Below are 19839 nucleotides of genomic sequence, written 5' to 3' on the forward strand. Positions count from 1 at the left end.
GAGAGAGAGAGAGAGAGAGAGAGAGAGAGAGAGAGAGAGAGAGAGAGAGAGAGAGAGAGAGAGAGAGAGAGAGAGAGAGAGAGAGAGAGAGGGTGTGTGTGTGTGTGTGTAGTGCATAGACTCAATGCTAGATAATGCATTGAGTCTATGCTCAATGCACCACATTAAGTCTAGGACTGCCCTTGACTCAATGTAGTGAATTGTGTCTTACTCCTAGACTCTACAATAAATTGAGTCTAAGATCAAGTCCTAGAATCAATGTTGGAAAATGGTACATTGAATCTATAACTTAACCCTACACTCATGGTAGTGCCTTACAATCAGTATATTGAGTATAAGACTTAGTCACATAGCATTGAGTTTAGGACTACATATTAGAATCGATGTAGTGTGTTGTGCCTTAGTCCTAGGCTAAATATAGTGTATTGAGTCTAGGAGTAAGTCCTAGACTACCTAAGTCAAACAATACTCAATCTACATCTAAATCCTAGATCAATTTTGATTGTAGGACTTGGTTCTAGACTTAATATAATATATTGAAATATTAAGTGTAGGACTTAGTTCTAGATTGATTTTAAGACTTAGTCCTAAACTCAACACTAATCCTAGACTCAATATAGTGTGTTGTGTATAGGACCGAGTCCTAGACTCAGTGTCAGACAAAGCATTAAATCTAGGACTAAGTCCTAGACTAAAAATGAGACTTGTTTCTAGATTCAATAGATTGCACTGAGTCTATAACTTGATCCTACACTACAACACATTGAGTCTATAGTGATATTTTTACCAATGTAATTAGTGTCACGAGTCATGTAATGGGAAGACTTGTTTGAATTGTTCCTAGGGAGTCCAGCTTATAGAACATGTAAGATACTATGTGACTTCAAAGAAAATTGTATTTTATTTAGTGAAATTTACAATATTATATTTGTAAAATGTGTTTTTAAATTAAAATTTTTAAAAAATTGTAAGTTTAGTAAAGTAAAATGGATCATTTTATGGCAAAGAAAGGGTATTTCTTAACACCCTTTGAATGCACATTATATAGATGGTTTTTTATAGGTGCACCCCCTCGAGGAGCTTTTGTGCCAAACACACACAATAGATGCAAGGAGATGCTCACTTAAGGACACAAAGAAGAGATATGTAGGCCAAAACATTTTCTTGTTGGTTTTTATTTCTTCTTTATCACACTATATGTCAAAAACACGAATCTAGAGCATGGCAAGGGCTATGGAGAATGGAAGATGAATACACAACTCATAGTGACATAGACTTAGATAGACAAATTGTTACATAAGTGAATTAGGTTCCAAGATGGACTCATGAACGGATTCTTGTGTAAGATGGACAATGACACTAACAATGACTCAAGCTGATAGTTCCATTACATTGAAATGAGTGTCAACAAGTACATGCCTTTATAGCTTTTGGATAGTACCACTGTACCTCACTCTGCTTATGGGATTCTATGATCTTTTCCTAGAGCATACATCATATGTCTATCTTTGAGTCTCTTTTGGGTACACATATCAAGCATCATTTGCTATTCTCAATACCCCCTCTCAAATGATGAGTTCCTACACTTGCTAGCTTTTTCCCCCCTACATGATGACATGACCAGGGAGACTAGCTCATAGGCAACCTAATCAAGCTAAAGCTTGAAACTTTGCATCTTTGGTAAGGGCTTTTACATCCACTATGGGAAACAAGATCCGCTTCGGAAAACAAAGACCCACTATGGGAAAACATGATCCACTTATGGGAAGTTTTTTGTTGTCAGCAGCGGAATGTATCTTCTTCATTTTTCTTTTGCTTCTTTGGCATCCTTTGGTGATGTCCTCGATCTTCATATCAATGTTGTCTTTGGTCTTCTTGGTCTTTTCTTCATGCTTTTCATCTTTGACTTGTTCTTCATTATCTTATGCTCTAGTCTTCTTTGTGACGTTCTTTTTCTTAAAGAGTTTAAGATGGATACAAATAGGTACATTGGTGTGACTTGACATGACTTGTTGAGCCATGACATAAGCCACCGCATACTAAAGGGCCATGGAAACAACATGAAGGGAAAGGAAAGTCAGCCCCAACCAAAGCTCTTCATTCACTAAACATCTAGCATCATAATATGATGGTATGGAAGGTTATAAATCTATAGGTAGTATCATATCAAGATCTAGGAAAATTAAGAGCAATCACAAATTATAAAATCAAGTACAATATGCTGTCATGTATCATAAACAACTTTGCATCCCATCATTCATACATGATGCCATAGCATGAATCAACTTTGCATGATTACATTCAATGTAGACTATTAGGGACAAAAGCTTATGAGTCAATTACAAGGCTTGTAGGGAAAAGAGACTTGCTTCAAGAGAGCTTCAATTGAGTTCCTGATAAGGATAAGTTACCACATCCAAGAAATAAGAGAAAAAGCTCCTATTAATTCAACTCAAAGCATCTATGAATGATCTACAAACATTCCCCTACCATAGGGGCATATAATACTTGCATATTTTGACAAGACGACATCTATAGAGTAAGAATGAATTAAAAGAACATTGTTGTAGCTAATTCTCTCAATATGACTGAAGATTTCAGACCCAAATCAGCCCAAATATCTTTCAAAATTCACCTCTGATGATAGCATAAACTTCCCCTAACACGCTGTCGGAGCGTTTGGTGGTCGAAAGTCCACCACAGGGGTAAGAGACAACAAGGTGAAGGGAGATTCAAGAAGAGGAGTAGACGAAAGAGAAGGGGCTCGAAGAAATTGAAGAGGTAGAAGAATACTCCCAAAAAGAATTAGAAAATGTAGAAGAATACTAACAGAGACGAAGCCTGTTAGTTTATTCCTGCATTATGAGAAGATAAAACTCTAATAGACAAAAATGTGTATAAAATAATACATTCCACTATGTTGCTTAGATCGCCAATCTAATGCTTCCATTGGCTCCAAAAGGGGGGGGGGTAAAATATCAGTACACCTAGCTAGAATTCTACCAAATCACTCCTTCTTCATCTCCCACTACTTTGAAGTGCTATTCACTGCTTGAAAACAGTGATCGCGCATCGTGCGATTTCATCAATCTCTCTTTTTACATAAAATCCTCTCAATTTGGCTGAAAGCCTTATGATTTCTTTTACATGTCATCATAATCTATAAGTTGTCTATAGTTTTATGGATTTTTACAAGAGATAATATCTAGAATGTCAAAAATTAGCTAAAACTTGTCCAAAAATCTAATATTTTTGAACCATGGGCACAAACACTAATCTCTAAAATGGCATTGGCTCTCTAAATCAATAAGAAAGCCACACTCTAGATTTTTTTACACTGTGTGCGCATACTGGCACGACATCCACCCCCTCCTAACCTGCACATCCTTTGGCATGTGTCAAAGTGTTACGGATTTGCAGTGTGAAAAGAATTATCTTCTGCCATGTCAATGTCTTCATCTTCTACCTCTTCTTCTTCCTCTATGTCTTCATGCTCTTGAATTATATCCATTTCTTCTAACTCATATGTTGAACTTTCTCTTTGTTTGAAAAGCTTGATTCTTTTTCCATCTAGGGGTATCTTTATGCTGGTCCCATCCAATTCAGTCAATGAATATGTGGCATTGTCATGAATGACCTTTACCACATACCGGTCAAACCAACGCTTTACCATCTCCCTAGAAGCACTGTATTGATTGTCTAGGTTGCTTTCATAGACAAGCGACCAGTCATTTTCTTGAATTTCTCTTGGCCGAAGTCGATATCGCTTATCAAATCTTCTTTTATTCTTTAGTCTTGTTGTCTTTAGCTTCTCAATAGCTACTTGAACATCTTCACGCATTCTTTCTAGCTGCCATATGCGCAAAGTCAACAACTCTTCTCTACTGATGCCTTCCTCCCAAGGTAGAAGACTCCATGTGATAGTAGATTCTTCAATTGGCATAATTGGTTGTTGTCCATGCATAAGTTCAGCTGGCATATAGCCAGTCACTGTACTGTGAGTAGTCCGGTCAGCCTATAATGCAAAAGGTAGCATTTTAGGCCATTCTTTGATCTTTCCTCTACAAGACTTTGCTAGAGCTTTGAGAATAGGCTGGTGCCCCAACTTAGTACCCAATTGAGCAAAGAAGTTGTGTGCCTCATCGGCATCCAACTCTCCTCTATCTGCAGTTACTTTACCCATACAATCATATCTACAAAACACTTCTTCAAGCAAAAAATGACAAACAACTTGAGTAGTCTTGGTTGTTAAGGATTTGCCTTCAACTTGATTGGTTAGATCCTCTCTTGCAAGCACTAAATATCACATATTCCATATTCCTGTAGGCATAGTTATAAGATCTATAACCCGTCTATAATGTATAGACAAAGGATAAGTTACTTGTAAACCATCTCGATGCTTGACCATAGAATACATCTAACACACATAATAGGTTTCAACAAAATGTGCTATGTCCCGATACATGTTTTGCCACCAATATTTTTCTTTGACTTTACTAAAGGTTCCCCATATGCCTCTATGGCTAGCCCACACGCTTTCATGAAATTCCTTCATTACCTATTGTTGCAATATTTTGTTACCTAAAACTCAAACAGGCACTCCTTTCTTTTTCTTTGCATGCTTCCATAAATGCCCTTCTTTAAGGAAAAAGCCATAATCTTTTCTCTTAATATGCTTGAACTCTTCATCAATCCAAGACTTCTCCTTCTTCATTGTGCTCAAATATTGGCCAATCTTCTTAAAGGAAATGAACTAGAACTTCAGCAATGCAATGAGCATGCTGGCTACTAGTTGACCACCCTTCTTTCATAGATAAATACTAATTGACCACCCTTTTGAGAGTGGGGGCTAAAATTAACAAGTTCTTCAGTTTGTGTACAGTGAGAGTATGCTCTTTCCCCCAAGAGAATCTTTGGCATTTTATTAATAATTGATAGAGATTTTTGGCTACATGAGAAAACTGTGATATCCATACAATATAGAATACACATGCACCAAGAAATCTTCTCACCTCTGAAATATTTATGCATTCTTCTTGCATTCTGCTGATGGCATCTATCTTGATTGGTGAAGGTTTACATGCGTAGGGGCCACACAAATGTCCAACCACTAGGACTTCTTCTACTCCAAAAATCGACAGAGCTCTAGAAAGGGTAAGATGTACCTCTTCTAGCCTTGTCAAAATCCTATCACAATCATGAATATGGTTAACTACAAGTGTCCTGCAGCCATCTTCGTCAAGCTCCTTATTCTTTTCATTGACTTCACATCCCTTGATAGCTACACTATCAAGAAATGGAAGAGTAAGTTGTGGAATAAAGTCCCTTAAGACTTTGTGCATGGCATTCATCATATGGGCTACGGAGTTTGTTGCACCTTGTGGTAGAGTGTACTTGCGGACCAATCCAAAAGGTGTCTTCATTGTGGTAATGTCTCGGCTTTCTAATGAAAGTTGAAATTGGTCATATCCTGAATATAGGTCGCCCATAGAATAAATTTCTCTACCTGCAAAAGCTTTAGCAAACTCGTCAACAATTGGACCCGAACCAATATTTCGGATTGTGACACGATTAACAGGTTGTAGATCTTGAATGAATCGTAAAGATCCATTTTTCTTGGATACGATAAACCATCGATTTGAGTAAGGTGCTGAAGAAGGTTCTAAAATTTTCATTCTGATCTTTTCATTTAGAAGTTCGAATAATTTGGGCAAATGTGCCCTTGGGACGGGAATGAGCTTAAGGTTCCAAGGCACATGTGGGACCATAAAAATAGCCATAGGAGCCACAATATTTGGATCCACACAGTCTATTTCACTTGGATGAAATGCAAAATATTTTCCATGTCTCATTAGCATTTGCATAAAAGAGTTTTTTTCAGCCGGTGAAAGGAAAGAGTTTTCACCTATTTTGAGCTCTTTTATACTTTCAGATGTGAACTTGTGACCAATGTTGGAAGGATCAGGAAGACCTGGCTGATTTGTTGCCCTATCAGCCAGCCCTTCACTTTCAAGAGGTAGTGAGACTGCCGCACGCTTGACTTTCTTATCTACCATCTCGTATTTTGTCTCCACTTGCGCTTCAGCCTTGTTGAGTAAACCAATGTCTTCCTGCTCAACAAATTCTTGAATTGTTTGATAAAAATCCAATGTACATACTTCTATGGACTGATTTTTAGCCTGATTTTCTGTACGAGCAGCTGCATATATTTCAACCAATGTGTCAGTAGTAATCAGTCCAAAAAAAATGCCTGAAATATCTTCATTTTCAGCCATCATGTCATAAGTTTTCAACTCCCTTTTTACATGACATGAATATTTTTCTTCAACTTTAGTCATGGCTGGAAGAGACTTATAAGAGCCCATACTATTGGCAATACATACATACAGATTTGCTAGAGACACAGTTTTGTAGCATAAGGAGGTTCAATCTTCTTACATGATGCACTACCATAGCCTCCTTTTACAGCAGTGCAGCTCGAAAACCCTTGAATTCTTGGGCATTAGGAGGCACATGATAATCACGCAGTCGATCTCTGTTTTGATGATGGTTAACACACATAGTAAGAAATTGGGTAGCTCGTTCATTATCCTTGCTTCGAATTCAAGCATAGAAAGAACCATCATCAAGAGCTTTTATTTCCAAGCGGGCTTAAAAAATGTAAGGTTTCCCAAGAATGATAGGGTAACTACAAGAGTCTTGAACAAAAAATTAAAAATTGTCTTTTATGTCTCCAATAGTTACCTGCACTTTAGGACATGCAGCATATAACTCTCTAGAAGAGTTGTTTGCAGCTCTCATTCACTAACCTGGATCAACATCTATGGGCCATCCACCACTTTCATAGAGACTCCTTGCCATGACATTTATCTCCAATTCATGGTCTAAGAGTGCAATACATGGTGTTTCTTTTTCTCCAATTTTGACAATTGTCTCCATTGTTGCTCTTGCTCAATGCGTACGGGAGTAGTGACTGCTTGGAATGAACCGAGCCTCTTCCTCCTCGTACATGAGCTGTAGATGGCCTTCTTTGTGAGAGGTGGACTGCACAACTGGTTTGGACCAGCCAACCATTACATTTTTAGCTTTCACTTCTTTAATTTTTGTATTCATCATTTCTTTATCTTCAGCTTCAATTGCTGCAATTAATTCTTTAATTGCTTCAAGATGAATTCCTTGTGAAGTCAAATTCTCTTCATCTTGCACAAAAACTCGAAGAACTTGCAAAAAAGCATGCACTGTTTCTTCAACTTCATCACCAACATATTGTCTTTTCCTTTTGATTACATTGATAATTACATCATGGAATTCATGTTTGACAATTCCAAGAATTTCACCTAAGGTGAATTCAATTTTTCTTCCCATAATTTTTTTTTTCTAGGACTCGTTTGAGATCGATTGCAGATTCTATGTCAGACTGCAATTTGTAGCCTGGATGCTTGCTTTTCTTCTTTCCTTTGGTCTTCTTTGTTTGTGGTGCATCTTCCATCTCTTGATCCGAGGCTATATTTTTAGCAAGCTTTGGTTGTTCAGGTGTTCTTCTAGTTACCTGTTTCGAAGGGCTAAAAGAGGAAGGCCCTGATTCATCTTCTCTTTTCTTCAATCAAGACTTCTTTATGATTGACATCAGCCAAATGTGCAAAGGTAGAAAAAGAATCTACCAGTTCTTTCCAACCAGTTATTTCTCGAATGCATTGACTGGCATTAGTCAAATCATCTTTGGCTACTTTTCTGCGTTTCATTTGATCTAATGCATGTGTTCATACTTTAGATTGCACATTAGCTTTATATGCTTTCAAAATTGATTTAATTGGCTCAATTTGCAGCCCATAGGTAGCTGCATCAATTGCTACGTAGGCATTATTTACAACTAAATCTTCTAATCTTTTCTTCATTCCACCATTGTCAAAATTTGGCTCCACTGGAAGTCCAATTTTGGCTACATGAATTTTTTCATCTTTCCAAAAGATGAGCTTTTGTGCTTCAGCCTCACGGAAGGCAGAACACTCCCTCTTGTCATGTTGTTGGTTGTCACACCAAATACAACGCCTCTTATAGCCTTCTTTGATGGGTCTTTGAGTTGATGATCGTCCTCGTTCTTCAACTTTGACATCTAGCTTCTCCACCTTGGAACTAATTTCTATAAGATTCAGATAAAGGTCACACATGCTTTTAATGAGTTCATCCATGACATTATTTTTAGAAGGAACAGAAGAAGAAAGAGTTGGTTGATTAGTCAAAGGAATAGAGGATTTTTGAAGGTGGAACAAGCTCCATCAATGGAGTTATTGAAGTTGAAGTAGAGCCCAATCTTAGTTGCATCCGCTCTCTTCGAGCAATCATGTTAACTGCATTAGTAACATTTGTCCATGCAGTCTTGACTCGTGATTCGGAGATAGCATCTTCTAGGCGATTAGCAAGCTTATCTTGTAGAATGGGATCCGCAGCCTTAAGGAATAATTCAATCTTTTGATCATCCATACTTTGTTGGTCTTGAGCATCAAGTTGTCCAAATTTACTTTCAAACTCATTGTATAAAGCTGTTGCAGCTAAACTCAACTAGTGAAACTTTTCTTCATCATTAGGCCAGATTCTTCTAAGAAGAAGTCTTCGCGTAGGACTTTTTTGAATGCAGCCCAATCCGCACCTCATTGAAAAAGACCATGGATTCTTTCTTGAAGACCATACTTGGCTAGTCTAGAAAAATAACGACTCCATGTTTGTTGCGGTACACCAAAGAAGAGTATTTTCTCAACATACAAGTGAATAAAAACAGAGACATTTTGACCATTAAATTGTTTTAATTCCCACCCAACTTCCTCTAGGGCCTTGATAGTTGTGGAATCAATATTTTCTTTGTCTTGCCTTTGTTGTTGTTGTTGTTGTAACATTTGGATTTGTTGTTGTTGAGTCTGCTGCAGTATGCGCATCAACTGTTGTAGAGTATCTCCTGACCATCTTGGAGTTCTCTTACACCGACCTTCATGTCGGGTTCACCAATGTCACAGCACATAGGGTTGAAGGTCACCATAGGGGTTTGGCAAGAAAACTAGACAAGATAGATGGAGATGTGTATTTAAGAGATAAGTAGATTACATTGAATATTTAAAGGTTCAAGAGGTACTTCATGGTCAATCACAGGGCTTTGAGAAAGAAGAATGTATGGGGGTTCAAGAGCTTAGACTCTGAAGATGGTAGAGATAAGAGAAGGGTTGAAGGTTTCAAGCCAAGCTCTTGAAGATGTTGATAGAGCTTCCAACTACATGTTCTTAGCAAAGATCACAAGAGTATTATCTCATAAGTGCTAACTCAAATCAAGCTTGTTTTCTTGGCTATAAGAGCAATCACAAATTATAAAATCAAGTACAATATGTTGTCATGTATCATAAACAACTTTGCATCCCATCATTCATATATGATGCCATAGCATGAATCAACTTTGCATGATTGCATTCAATGTAGACTATTAGGGACAAAAGCTTATGAGTCAATTACAAGGCTTGTAGGGCAAGAGACTTGCTTCAAGAGAGATTCAAATTGAGTTCCTGATAAGGGTAAGTTACCACATCCAAGAAATAAGAGAAAAACCTCATGTTAATTCAACTCAAAGCATCTATGAATGATCTACAAACATTGCCCTGCCGTAGGGGCACATAATACTTGCATATTTTGACAAGATGTATTTTGTAGAGTAAGAAATGAATTAAAAGAATATTGATGTAGCTAATTCTCTAAATATGGCTGAATATTTCAGTCCCAAATTAGCCCAAATATCTTTCAAAATTCACCTCTGATGATAGCATAAAATTCCCCTAACACGATCTCGGAGTGTTTGGTGGTCGAAATTCCACCACAAGGGTAAGAGACAACACGGTGAAGGGGGATTTAGGGAGGACGGAAGAGAAGGGGCTCGAAGAAATTGAAGAGGTAGAAGAATACTCCCAAAAAGAATTAGAAAATGTAGAAGAATACTAACAGAGATGAAGCCTATTCGTTTATTCTTGCATTATGAGAAGATAAAACTCTAATAGACAAAACGTGTATAAAATAATACATTTCTCTATGCTGCTCAAATTGCCACTCTGATGCTTGCACCTCCGGGGTAAAATACTAGGACACCTAGCCACAATTCTACCAAATCACTCCTTCTTCATCTCCCACTTTGGAGTATTGATCACTGCCTGAAAACAACGATCGCGCGTCGCATGATTTTATCAATCTCCCTTTTTACATAAAATCCTCGCAAATTGGTTGAAAGCCACATGCTTTCTTTTACATGTCATCCTAATCTAGAAGTTGTCTATAGTTTTATGGATTTTTACAAGAGATAATATCTAGAATATCAAAAATTGGCTAAAACTTGTCCAAAAATCTAATATTTTTTGCACCATGCACACTCACACTAATGTCTAAAATGGCATTGGCTCTCTAAATCAATAAGAAAGCCACACTCTAGATTTTTCTACACGGTGTACACGTAGTGGCAAGACAGCGTGGCACTAATATTTATTTAGGCGTGCTTATTTATTGAAGCACTTGACAAATATTTATTATATTGTATACGCATGGATGCACGATTTAAATATTTCATTATTGGATATTGTATTTGGGCACAGGCCGACTTTTGGATTGCCCAACCGCTTTATTCTTTATTTGGACAAAAGCAAACACAAAAGCCAAAGCATGCTAATTGTAAAATTGGGCTATTTTTTAGCTTTGAGATGAATAAATTTATAAATACATGCCTTGTAAAGTGCTCACACAAGGCATGGGGGGAGATTGTACCTAATTTTGTCTCTTTTCTTCATGTTATGCAAATCTATCTTCTTGTTTTTTGAGCTTACATAGAGTTCTTTTGTTCTTGGAGACCTTTCGACGCTCACTACGTATGCATCCAACATCTGATTTGTGCAGCAGTGGTATCAAAGTGAAGCTAAGATCAAGGGCTTCCAATCACTTACTATCTTGTATCAAGGCAAAGCTCTTGGAACGAACGGGCTCTACAATCAACCGTCAATACCAGCGTGTTCTTGACAATGAAGAACCCCCCTGTTGTGTACTATTGGATCGTGAAGAACCACTCTCTAAGAGTTAACAGAGAGTAAACGACGAAGGACCAGCCATGAAGCTTCTTTGGAAGACATTTTCTTTTCAGAGTTAACAGAGAGTAAAAAATTCATTAAGATTAGCTTTAAGCTTTACAAAGCTCTTCTAAATTTGACAAATCATTGCGAAAGGATGTACTCACTACAGTTGACGTCAATGAAAAGCCACCGCCGTCCTGTTGCAAACAATTGGGATGGTCCAAAGCTTTTTCTTTAAAGCTTAAGTCTATTAAGCTTTATGAAGCTTCAAAATCAATCTTTAAATTTCTCCTTATTAGCAGGCAATCACATAGAGCTCTTTTCCAAATCAATCTCGAATCGATTTTGCAACTCCAGCAAGCCCCTGTTCGTACCTGCACTCTAACAGAGAGAGTTTGTAACAAGTGAAATGACACGCGCAGTCTATTTCTCGCTTGAAAAAGACCTTCATCAATTACCGTAACCGCAAAGAAGAAAGATCACAAAAAGACATATTTTTTTAAAAAAAGAAGCAAGTCTTGTAAACCCAAACTTGAGCTACGCTCATCCTGCTAACAAGATTTCGAGTGTGTGAGGTCGTTTGAGATCTTGCAACATGTACGATCAAACTATGGAAGATTTTATGGCTGAAGGTGATTTACCAGAACCAACGATGGAGCAAAAATTGGACCTAATTATGATGCAGCTTCAAGAGGAATGAAGAGCATGTCAAACTTTGCAAGCTCAACTGGCTACTCTTCAATGATCTACTGTCGATCAAGATGGACCGCAACCCGAAGATGTTATACGACATACGATCGATGCGACACTTGAAGCACAATATTCTATCAGGAAAGAAGCCAAGATAAGTAAAAGAAATTTCAAATTCCATACTTTTAATGGGCTACGAGACGAAAAATTTGTTCTTGCTTTTATCAGTCAGTTTGATGATTACTTCCATGAAGAACAGTACATCGAAAAAGATAAACTCAAATATGTCACTAACCATTTAGTGGACAGAGCATCGTTATGGTGGATTGTTGTCCTCAAAAGTATTGATTGTCTTACTACTTGGGAGGCTTTTCAAAAGAAATTTTTGCAAAATTTTCTTCCGCCTCAATTCCATGAAAAATCAATCAAACAATGGGATTTTCTGCAACAAAGAGATCGTGAGCCTATTTTGCAATATACTGAGTGTTTCTAAAATATCTTATTGCAACTTCGAATGCTTAAAGATGTACCTGAGGTGATCCACAAGCGCAAGTATATGTCTGGTTTGCTTGGTCACTTCTATGCGGAGGTAAACATGTTCAAGCCAACAACTCTAGAGGAGATGCGATTTCTTTGGCCCATGATGCTGAAGACAAAATTCGTGGACAAGAGAAGTGACCACAACAATTTCCAACTAATGGTAGCTTCGGTACAAAGAAATTCAATTCTAAGTTTTGAAGAATCAATCAAAATCACTTTGTTCCTTCTTCTTTCCATAAACCCTGGACACGACCTCTTCCTTTACCATCAAACACAAATCCAAACTCTAAGCCTTCTCTTCAATCAAATCCCAACATACCTAAACTCCTAGCCATTACCAATAATGTTTCCAAAGCCAAGCCTATAGTTTGCTACAAGTGCCACCAACCAGGACATTTAGTGGTGAATTGTCTGCCAAAAGTTATTATTTCATATCGTGATTCTAGATTTTACAATAATTTTTGGACTAATTTGTTTGCTAATTTAGGTATAAAGATTGATTTCTCATCTGCATTTCATCCTGAAACTAATGGACAAACAAAAGCTACTAACATTACAATATTAGATCTTTTGTGTGCATACACAATTTCAAAACCACAAACATGGGATACACACTTGCATTTACTTCAATTTGCATACAATAACACACCGCTCACAGCAACACAGAAAGCACCTTTTGAAATCATTTATGGACATAGATTGCCTACACCTGCTACATCATTATCAAACAAAGTTAAAGCTACTAATGATATTACTAATATGCATGCTACTATTTTTGCTGAAGTCAAAGATATGATTGCGAAAGCCCAGCAATCATACACTAAACAAGCTAACAAGAAAAGAAAAGCCATGAGTTTCAAAGTTGATGATTATATTTGGTTACGCATTAAAAAGAGAAGATTAGAAAGTGTTGAGAAACACCCTATTATTAAGTTAGCCCCTAGATTTTATGGACCTTTCAAGATCATTCACAAAATCAATGACAATGCATTTAAATTAGAACCCAACACTGAAAAATCCACAATACTTTTCATATCAGTTTGTTACGACCTTTTAGAGGTCAACTACCTATTCATCCTGTCTATGAAAACCCTTCTTTGTTAGAAGAAGAAACTGAAATCCTTAAACCTGAAACTATTCTAGATACTAACTTTATGACTACTAGAACTGGCCGTAGATACTCTAGATATTTGGTTAAGTTTAAAAATCATCTTGTTGAAGAGCCCAATGGATGCACACCCGCGACCTAAGTGCTTACCCCTCACTACTCGCTCCACATTGAGCTAATAGCGATTGAGAAAAATTGCTATCCCACACCGAGGGTATAATGCCAAGAGGCATATTCCACTGTGGATTCTGTGAGACCACGGTGGATTTTGTGAGTTTTTTTAATTCCATGGTGGATTCCATGAGTTTTTCTAATTCCACGGTGGATTCCGTGAGGTTTTGCGGTGGATTTTGTAAAACTATATTTATTTGCCGGGGCTTATACAGAAGGTGGATTCCTTGTGCGAGAAGTTGACGCAAACGCATGTCCTTTTTGGGCATCATGTTAATTTAATGTGCACGTGGGTGATTTCGTAAAATACATATTTAAATAGGAGTTTTATGAGTTTAGAGTGCGGTTAGGATAGAGTTCCGCGGATCTCAACAACTCTCTCAAGCTACCGCATGGAAGACTACATCATGACTACGGATGACTTTCTACGCCTACGGATCCTAGAGACGGTAACCCATCTCACCTGCATCCCCATAACCAAGGAAAATGCATTTGACACTCTTAGGATCCAGCTTACTTTTCTTGTCCGTGGACACATGGCAAAATGCCTCACATCCAAAGACACGGAGATGCGCATAAGAGGGAGGTTTTCTAGTCCATACCTCCTCTGCAACCTGGAAATCCAAACCACTAGAAGGTGATTTGTTTATGACATGCACAACTGTACTAACTGCCTTAGCCCAAAAGCTCTGTGGTAGGCCTGCATGGCTAAGCATACTGCGTACACGCTCCTAGATGGTTCTATTCATCCGCTCAGCCAAACCATTCTTAGGGGGGTGTAGGGGGCGGTCAACTGACACTTAATACCCCTGTCATCACATAACTGCTCAAAAGCACGTGAGACATACTCACCCCCATTATCTGTTCTTAGGCATTTTAGCCTTGTAATATTTCTGTTTGAAAAATATTACTAAACCGACCTCCCGCGGACCGTAAACTCGTGCAAAGGTTATCCCTAGTGTTGGCAGTTAATCTATAACCGCACATGACAAATGGAGAGCTCTGTCTTGGCAAAGCAAGGTCGGGGATTCAAATCCGCACAGTTGCGGGGAAACATCCTCTTAGGAGGAGGTTAAGAGGATAATTGGCAATTAATTTCAAATTGTTTTATCCCTTCTCCCCCAGCCGATGCATGGCTGGAGGAGAGGGAGTGTGGGGGGATGGGCTAGTAAGGGCTGCATGAGGAGGTGGGGGGAGAGAGCCATGCAAAGGGTCACGTGGGGGGAGGTCCCCTCTCCCCCATGGACTATAAAAACCCCCCCTTAGGGGGGGGGTAAGAAGGTGTGTTGGAGGGAGAGGCTGCGTCAGGCTGCAGGAGGTCGTCATGTGAGAGGAGGCTGAGCTGAGGCAATCATGGAGAGAGAGAGGGAAGAGGTTTCTGATGTCGCCAGTCGTGGAGGTCGGCGCCTACTTCAGCCACCAGCTCCGTTGTGTGTGCCACCATTGGCCATCAGATCGCCACCATTCCCCGCCACGTCCACCCTGCTTCCTCCCGCGAACGACGTCATCTATCTCCATGCCCTTACGTAGCTGTTGTCTGAGTCAGAAGCTTCATAGAATCTTCTCTAGGAAGCTTCTAAGGGGCTTCTCTAAGCCCCCCTTCCCATTAGATCCTCCATAAGTCCATTTTTCCCCCTTGGGCGTTGAAGAGAAGAAAAGGAAGCCTACAAGGCCCCTTCCCACCACTCATCCCTACCCCCGGGTTTTTGTAGAGAAGAAGAGGGGGCCTCCTTAAAATCCCTTCCCACTAGATCCCCCCCCCCCCCCCCCCCCAAAGTCCATCCCTACCCCCCCCCCCCTCGAGTCTTTGTAGAGAAGAAGAGGGGCTTCCTTAGCACCCCTTCCCACTAGATCTTTTCCCCCGGGATTTTTATAAGAGAAAGAAGAAGTTCATAAGCCTCCCTTTTCCACCAATCACCCACAAGCCCATCCCTAGCCCGGGATTTAAAGCCTCCATTGCCGCAAGGCCTGTTCACAAGAACCCTTTCGCGAACCCCTCCTCTCCTGCAAAAAGGCTCAAGCTCCAAACCCTAAGGCCTTCCATAAGCCAAGTCCCGCAAGCCGATACTTCTTCAAGGATCCGTGCTTCAAAGAGGATCTCTGCATATGAGGGAGACAAGCAAAGATCATAAGGCTGCGAACCAAGGCAAGTAATTCGAATCCGCGAAGGCAAACCAGAAACTGAAATCACGATGGCCCCTAAAAAGTCGTTATCAACCGTCCTCATCCCCAAAGGTCCTACCCACATTCACGGAATGTAGGGACAATTGGACGCGCTTGCAACAAACGATCTAGGGTTTCTACCCTAAGGATTACTCGATCAAATGTTGAAACTCGGATTGAGATGGAACCCCTAGGACTGTCAGCCTAGTGCAATTGGGAATGGGTTGGATAAGAAGACACCCTAAACCCTGCTTCTTGTCTAATCATGATTCCGTGACCAGAAGACGCCGTTTGATGGGTGAAATGACCCCACGGAATAGATGCGACACTTGTGCAATAAGTTGCAACGTAGCATGATCTTGTGGTTTGATCACAAGAGAGTTGCCAATTCCTTGGAATGAGATTGGCAGATTCTTGTGCAAGTTTATCTTGCAAGAGGATGAGTAGTCATTCTGTTATATCACCTTTCTTGGGAAAAATTGCCAAGTTAAGATAAGGAAATTAGGTATTTGCTTGAAAGCAAAGGACCAATCAATAATTTGGAGCGACATAGTCGCCATGATTTACTGTTAATAACACCTAAGGTATTGGTTGAGTAGGTTAATAGGATACGGCCCTAACCCAAGGACAAAAGGGAGAACAGACAAACCCTTGGGGATCTTGCCAAGTCGCAATTGATCCCGGATCGAATACTAGATGCATTCGGAGAGAAGGATTCACTTCTTAGCAGTTGGCCAAATAAATGACCACTGGAAATGATTGTGCTTGTAACAGTTTAGGAGCAATGTTTGCATTGTTGCTCACCCTAACCAAGGGGGTTGTTAGCCGTGCCGGGAACGTGGACCGAACCCTCCACGTGAGGTCTCTCTGTTGGGCACTACTTGGAGCAGGAGGATGCTTGGGTGCTAGGGGGGCTCTGGCCGTAAATCCCTCACCTTCCGGGCCCTGCACAAGAGGCCAACGTGACTCATGATTGGATCTCAAGGCCCGCATACTAGTCTACAGGCGGAATCTTGGATTAGTAATCCCTGTGGATTGCTGGATAGCCTTCGGGCCGGATTATGGATAAGCCTACGGGATGGACTTTATGGATGTATTCCAAAGATAAATATGATAACTTGTTGAAAAGGAACTTGTTTGACATTGTTTTTCTATGTCAAGTGCTAAGATTACGTAAAGGAACCAGTGTCTAACGGGCTAATTAAGGAAGCTGCTTGATGCATATTTAACTAAATGTGGCAGGTAATTAGACAACTAAAGCAACCTTGAGGAAAGTGCGATGGATGTGGCCATGGGTCCGTCCTATGGATAGGTGGTCCCGATTGGCTAGAAACTTTTCTCAATCGTAATGGACAGCAAGGAGATATTCTCAAAGGAAATGAATAGCAAGGGCGCTGACCTAGAGTCTAGGTTACAAAAATCCCGGTTTATGCTATTTTAGGGGAACGAAATGGGACTATGCCTTATGGCAGAGAGGTCGAGCCTTGCATCCCTCTCGTTTTCCATTCTCCTTGAACCAAGTGCAGCGTGAATTCGCTTCGGCCCTGGCATTTCTACGTAAAGTAGTTCGCTTGGGGTTGGACGCTAGTTGCCATTTAGGAAATGACCATTAGGGGAAACCCTGATTCATCGGTCCTAAGTGGGAACGGCCAGAATACTTCCGCTATATGGCAGACGCGGAAAGTCCAAGATCGCAAACCCCGTAACATTCCATGGGAGTGCCAGGCAGAGCTTTCTAGACTTCCTTTCCAATGGACTGCTAAGACGTGTCCTGAAGGGAACAGGTGGACACGTTACAGTTGGTATCAGAGCGAACCAACGAAGGATTTACTTTTTCTTAATAGGAAGAAGTAAAGCAAATGTTGCTATTAAGAACATTTCCTTACTTTCGATGCTGTCTTGCAGAATTATGAAGCATGGTATAGGTTCTTAGTGTTCTGAGTCATGTTTATGACCGCGATGCATTCCCCAGATTATCAAAAAAGGATCGATATGATGAACATCCTACACCGTATTTATAATCCATCGCCTTTGTACGTGGATTTTTATCAATATCTGTCTTGTCTATGAGAATTGATAAAAAGTTAAGTGGCTAGGTTTCTTGGTTGATAGCTGAATTGGGTATGAAATATAATCATAACGATTAGTGAGTTGTAACATTAAAAATCCTCTATCCAGGCACAACCCCAAGTACAGTTCCCAGTCCACCCCCTACATCAAGTACGGCCGTGATTCAGGAGAAGAAGTTTCTTCTCAAGCAGATCAAGCCGCCAAAATTTGATGGGAAAGGCAGGATTGTCCAAGCGGATGCTGAGATTTGGATAGAGTCCATGGAAGATTACTTTGAAGCGGCCAGTACTACACCCGCCAACCAGGCTATGCTCGCCAAGCTAAAGCTTACTGGCGAAGCCAGGATTTGGTGGAAGCAATGGTGCAGAGATCAAGGGATCAAGGAAGGATTCGTTACCTGGGAAAAGTTGAAGAAAGCCGTGCAAGGAAGATACTTACCACATGCATACCACACGTAGAAAATGAATGAGTTCTATGAGCTGAAACAGCTGGGTCTCACTCTTGACGCATACTACTCAAAATTCGTCTCACTTCTGAAGTATGCACCACAGATGGATATAACACAACAAATGTTGAAATTTTGTGCCATTTTAAACCCACCAATGAATACCCACCTCGAATCTATGCGCCCAACAGACCTGTAGGATGCACTTATTCGAGCTGTGCCCATAATTCAAGAGGTGTAGGCTAGGCCAAGAAGTAACAAAACTTGGTCTTATAATGACAAGAACCCAAGCACCATATAGGCCCCAAGCGAAGAGAGTTGAAGGTCAAAACCGGGGACAAAGAAAGAAAGCAAGGACCAATAATGTGAACAAATTTGTCCCTACCCAAAGCAATGGCCGAAATCTCCATTGTTTCCACTGCAATGAGCCTGGTCATTTCAAAAGGCAATGTCCCAAGCTTGGGGGGGACAACGTCAAGCTCCTTTCCAAGAAACCGCCCGTGGCCAGGGAGTTGCCACGTGAGGCAGAGGAAGAACTGCCTGTGTTGCCAACAGGGAAATGTGCGAAGAAGAAGATCCGACCATGGAAGCAGAGTTTGAAAGGGCGACAGTCCATGCCGCTCTCACAAGAAAGGCCCGAATCGCTAGTTTTCGGTGATTCAGACACCATCGGACTATCAAGGTAAAGGTTTCAAAACCTTGATTGATTGTGGCAGTACGCATTCCTTTATCTCACCAGCTTGTGCAAGAAGATTAGGAATAGCCACAGTAGAAGCACCTACCTTGCTTGTGGAATTAGCAAATGGTTGCGAGGTCACTTATACTAGGCAAACTACTAAGGTGGAATTCTTTCTGGGAGGAAGGGCGACTTCGGTCAAATTCAAGGTCATGAACCTAGGTATCCATGAGTGTTTACTCGGAATGGATTGGCTTAAACCTAAGGATGCCCACATTCATTGTGGAAAGGGCCAAGTTTCCTTTCGAAACTCTGAAGGGGAATTGGTCACAACTCAAGGTGAGCCTGGAAAGCCGAAAATTCAATTGGCCAAAGCATCTTGGATTATAAAGGGAGTTAGAAAGGGACTACCTGTCTACTTGATTAAGCTCAATAAGCTAGATCAGAATCAGGAGTCTAGTGAAGAACCTTCATGGCTAAAGGAGTACGCGGATGTATTTCCTGAAGAGCTGACAGAACTCCCGCCTCAAAGAGAAGTGGATCATGAGATCAAGCTAGTGCCAGGAGCTGTGCCAATTGCAAAGAGGCCTTATAGGATGTCCATCCCAGAAGCAATTGAGCTGAAGGAGCAACTCAAGAAACTGCTAGATCAGGGCTACATCCATCCTAGCAGTTCACCATGGGGAGCTCCAGTGCTGTTCCAGAAAAAGAAAGATGGAACGCTTCAACTGTCTATTGATTACAAAGGGTTGAATCAATCAACCATTAAAAACAAGTACCCTATTCCTAGAATAGACGAGCTTCTTAACCGTCTTCAGGGTGCGAAGATCTTCTCCAAGATTGTTCTCAGGTCTGGTTACTATCAGATAAGGATCAAGGAAGAAGATATCCC

The sequence above is a fragment of the Lygodium microphyllum genome, chromosome 18, assembly GCF_053477565.2.
Source record: "Lygodium microphyllum isolate KBCC chromosome 18, Lygodium_microphyllum_v1.1.10, whole genome shotgun sequence".
In the NCBI taxonomy this organism is placed as follows: domain Eukaryota; kingdom Viridiplantae; phylum Streptophyta; class Polypodiopsida; order Schizaeales; family Lygodiaceae; genus Lygodium; species Lygodium microphyllum.